Source organism: Triticum urartu, chromosome 3A, assembly GCF_056163025.1.
Source record: "Triticum urartu cultivar PI428250 chromosome 3A, HENAU_Tu73, whole genome shotgun sequence".
NCBI classification, from domain to species: Eukaryota; Viridiplantae; Streptophyta; class Magnoliopsida; order Poales; family Poaceae; genus Triticum; species Triticum urartu.
The window spans coordinates 392,081,954-392,087,206 of NC_141875.1; positions in this window are offsets into that span (position 1 = coordinate 392,081,954).

Sequence of the window (5,253 nt, forward strand, 5' to 3'; positions counted from 1 at the left end):
CCTCCTACTTATGATTAACCCTCCGGCAGGCATCCGCAACTACGAGAAAAGTATTAAGGATAAATCCTAACCATAGCATTAAATTCTAGGATCCAATCAGTCCCTTACGGAATAGTGCATAAACTGGGGTTTAAGTGTCTGTCACTCTTGCAACCCACCATCTATTTAGTACTCCACAATGCATTCCCTTAGGCCCAAATATGGTGAAGTGTCATGTAGTCGACGTTGACATGACACCACTAAGGGAATCACAACATACATACTATCAAAATATCGAACACATATCAAATTCACATGATTACTTGTAACATGATTTATCCCGTGACCTCAAGAACAAAAGTAATTACTCACAAATAATAATCATGCTCAAGATTAGAGGGGTATTAATATGCATAATAGATCTGAACATATAATCTTCCACCAAATAAACCATATAGTAATCAACTACAAGATGTAATCAACACTACTAGTCACCCCCTAGCAACAATCTGTAGTTCCAGTAACAAGATTGAATATAAGAGATGAACTAGGGTTTGAGATGCGATGGTGATGGTGAAGATGTTGATGGAGATTGCCCTCTCCAAGATGGGAGAGTTGTTGGTGATGATGATGTCGATGATTTCCCCCTCCGGGAGGGAAGTTCCCCCGATAGAATCGCTCCACCGGACGGCAAAAGTGCTCCTGCCCAAGTTCCTCCTCGAGGCGGCGGCGCTCCGAATTATCATGATTTTTTCTAGGTCAAAACCACTTATATACCAGAAGATGGGCACCGGAGGTGGGTCGAGGAGGCCACAACCCACTAGGGCGCACCAGGGGGCTGGCGTGCCCAGGTGGGTTGTGCCCACCTGGTGGCCCCCCTCTGGTACTTATTGGCTCCAATATTTCTTATATATTCCATAAAAAAATTCTTTGTAAAGTTTCAGCCCATTTGGAGTTGTGCAGAATAGGTGGCCTGACGTAGCTTTTCCAGGTCCAGATTTCCAGCTGCTGAAATTCTCCCTCTTGGTGTGTTCCTTGCAAATTATGAGAGAAAAGGCATTAGAATTACTCCAAAAAGCATTATTATGGATAAAAATATTGAAAATAATAGTAAGAAACATGATGCAAATGGACGTCTCAGCTCGTCCGGTGGGTCCCTGCTATTAGGTGGAGGAATAATTATTCTGTGCGTAATAAGGAGGCACTTCCTTGCTGCGGCTGTGGACCCAGCTGTCAGCCTCTCCATGTACAGTACTCTTTCGATGGAAGTCGTTCATTGACCACATTGTCCACGCCGCGCCAAGAGCACCAAGGCAGTGGACGACGGCGAAGCCTAGGAAGGGGACGATGCGGAGCCGGGGAAGACGTGGCAGTGGATGCCCACAAGGAGAGGAGTACAAGGGTTCACTGGTTCGGCTGTGGTGTGAGGCTGCCGTCATCGGAGAATAACAGGAGGTGTGGGTAAGTATAGAGGGATGGCATGGCCAGCGGCGGCAGCACAACCGGACATGGGCGGCAGGAGCAGGCGGCATGGTCGACGCTTGTTTGGGCGGCTGGAGCAAGAAGGCCAGAGGTTGAAGAAGCACTACGACCGTTGGATGGACATCGTATGACCACTGGAGCTAGAATCGTTCATATTTACTAAGTTGACAAAGCCCTCCGTCCCCGTCATCTTAGTAGGCCCACAATTCAGCCTCCCACTATGGTGGGTCCAACCTAGCAGGGGGAGTATTCATTTTTTTTGTGCGTAATAAGGAGGCACTCCTTGTGTGCGACGATATAGCTGGTGGGTCCGAGCTGACATCGGCGGGAACATTTTTGTCACGAAATACAAAGGTCCTTTCGTTGGGTCCCAGATGTTAGGTGGAGGAATCATTATTTTGCGCGTAATAAGGAGGCATTTCCTTGCATGCGGCTGTGGACCCAGCTGTCAGCTTCTCCACGTACAGTGCACTTCAGATGCATGTCGGTCGTTGACCATGTTGACCACGCCGCGCCAAGAGCACCAGGGCGATGGACGACGGCGAGGCCTAGGAAGGGAACGGCATGGAGCCAGGGAAGACTCGGCAGTTGTTTCCCACGCGAAGGGGAGTACGAGGGTTTACTGGTTCGTCTACTTTCGCCGAAGAATAACAGCAGGTGTGGGTGAGTAGAGGGATGGCTAGGCCAGCGATGGGAGTACGGTGGGGCGGTGAAGCCTGCGCGGCAGCACAGCCGGCCGCAGGAGGAGGGAGCAGGCAGTCCCACCGGCGCTTGTTTGAGCGGCTGGAGCAGGAAGAGCAGATATTGAAGAAGCACGACGGCCGTTGGATGGACATGCAATAGTCACTGCTTGTGCGTCACCCTTTTTCTAGGAAAGCCTCAAAGCTGTGGAAAACAGCATACAACCCATCTGCCATTATTTCTAATAATTTACAGCCCATTTGCTAATTCTTAAGGTTTTTTTGAGCCCATATTCTTTTTGTTAGCATTACAGCCCATATTGTGGCCACGGTTAAAAAATTATACGAAATTTGGCATCTTTTGGTGCGGTCCAAACTGTTTTTAATCCCGAAAATTTGAGTCACATTCAAACTGATTTTAAAAATAAATGTATATCAATATAAAATCGAACACATTGTCCATACATAAAAATCAATGCAATTTAAAGTCTCGAAATGAAAAAAAAGAAATTTGAAACTAATTGTCGGTTTGATGTGTTTTAAAAATGTACATCCCATTTCTCATTGCTGATAGGCCTTTTTCTGGGCCAGCCGAATGAAGCTCTCCTTGTCTTGAAAGATTTACAGCCCAACAAGTCTGACAAAGTGACTTACTGGACAAATCATAAAAAAAACTGGGCTAGCCATTTTCACAAAGAAAGAAAAAAACTACTGGGCTGGTTTGTGGTAAACATAAAAGAAAAGGTTTTCTAGACAGGCCAGAGTGCCCCACACAGCCCAGTTGACACCCTGCTTCCGTCTCAAAAACAAATTAGATAAATGCCACTCCAATTATGGCGATTCATAAAAATGCCACTGCAATTTCCAAACTTTGAAAAATTCCACTGCAATTTTTGCAAACTTTGAAAAATGCCACTGCAATTTTTGCAAACTTCGAAAAATGCCACTCCAGACTTCGAAAAACGCCACTAGAAATGTCGGTGCACAAAAGGAGGGGTCCTATTTCGTACCCCATTACTTGTGCGCGGGAAGTTCGAGCCGTGCCTGCGGCCGCACCTAGCGAAGTAGAGGAAGGAAGCAAAGCCACAAGACAACCAGAGCAACGCCAAGCCAGAAACACAAAGAGCGGAGGGGCGAGGTGAACTCCCCCGGCAAGGCCCTTGCCGGGGTGGCGTCCACAGCCCTGGCAAGAACCTTGCCGGGCCAACTTGCCCAACACCAGCAGAGCTACCACCCTTGAGCCCAAGAGTTCCAACACCACCAACCACTTTGGAACCGAGGCTCGGAAGGCACCTCCATGGTGGCATGCAGATCTTTGTGGACACCAGAAGCACACAAGACTAGATGATAACCAGAAGACGACGATCCTCAGCAAGACCCTTGCTAAGGATACCCACAAGACCCCCGGCAAGACCCTTGCCGGGGACGACCACGATGCCACGGCAAGACCCTTGCCAGGGCACCGACAAGACCCTTGCTGGGGCACCGGCAAGACTCTTGTCGAAGACATCCACAGGGCCACAGCCAGGCATACATCTGCCAAGACTCCACCGCCGTTCCCATGTAGCTGCCAGCCCACCAGCTAGGCAGGCACCTGCGTGGCGACGTGCGGCCTCCAGGCCGACTCGGCAAGCACCTACGTGGTGGCATGCAGATCTTCCTAAAGACTCTGCCACCGCACCAACTTAGCAGCTAGCCAGCATGGCGCTACACGCCTCATTGGTGCGGACGCGCGTCGAAGCTAGGCGAGGTGGTGTTAGCTAGGATGAGCTTCCTTGTTGTCCCCGATAAAGCAAGAAGGGCACGTCGGCAGCGCATTAAATGCGTTTGTCCTACGGTGGCAGGAGATAGACTAGACTACTGTATAACTTTCCACCTCCTGTGTGCCACTTTGGTAGCCCCTTTAACAATAAAAGGAGGCCCGCGGCGTACTGAGAGAGGATTCATATTTTTTGGACCCTTCACGCCTTGTAGCTAATCCAAGAACACCAGATAAGCACAAACCAGCAGGAGTAGGGTATTACGCATCACTTGCGGCCTGAACCTATATAATTCCCCCCTACGTTAATCTCTCAATCCCACTCTTTCCACAGCCCCGCGCCCACCAACCATAGCAAAAAGGGATTCCTCGTGATCCCATAGGTGTCGTTTCCCCCGACATCTTTGGCGCGCCAGGTAGGGGGCGCAAGCTGTGAAAATCCGGTTTGAAGTTTAGCACACCGACTTCACCATCACCATGGCCCCCAAGAGAAAGGGGATAACAGCGATCGGCTCGTCCGGGGCCGGCCTGTCCGCGCCAGTGCGAGAAGATGGCCGGGTGCCCACGGGTGGGGCCGGAGACGTGGCCCGTGAGAGTCCACGACATTCTGGAGATCGGAGCCAGGCAAGTGGCGTCGTCCGAACGAGCCACGCGCCGCTGGGTCCGGGAGCGGGGCCATGCTACCCACGGGCGGCACGGCAGCCTCTATGGCACCCCAGCTGGCGCCTATGCCGCGCCCTTACCAGGCCGCGCGCGATGAGCAACACCGTGATGCCGGAGCCTTCGGGCACCGCTGTGGAAAGAGCCCTATGCGCCACTAGCAGGATGAACCAGGCCGACGTGCGCGCTCAGACGCTGGTGCAGGCGGCACGCGACCGCGAGACCGTGATAGAGCCCCTTCTAACCCGGTTAGAAGTCGGAGTGCATCACGGTCTACGTAGATCTCGCCGCCACCTACGCCAGCAGAAGCGCTGGCGCGCGTGCAGCTGCTCCTTGACTCTCCCCTGCTGTGGAGAAGCTCGACGAGTGGAGAGCCATCATCCGAAGCCTTGTCAGCTTCGCCAACAAAGACGAGCTGCTCCCAGCGGGACCCCCGCACCGGCGTCCTGACGAGTCGGCAAGTGGGGGGAACAGAGGCGCTGCGACCACGGTGCACTCCCCCCGGCCGCGACAACAGGCACCGGCCCATCGACCCGACGTCGGTGACAACGTTTCCACCGCGTCGTCCGACCCGTGAACCCACCGCGACCAACGTCAAGTCCTTCGGGAACAGGCCCAGGAAGATGCTCGAACCACCATCGAACGACGACGGGAGACGCGCCATCAGTCAGATCGGCGTGCGGGGCCTACTAT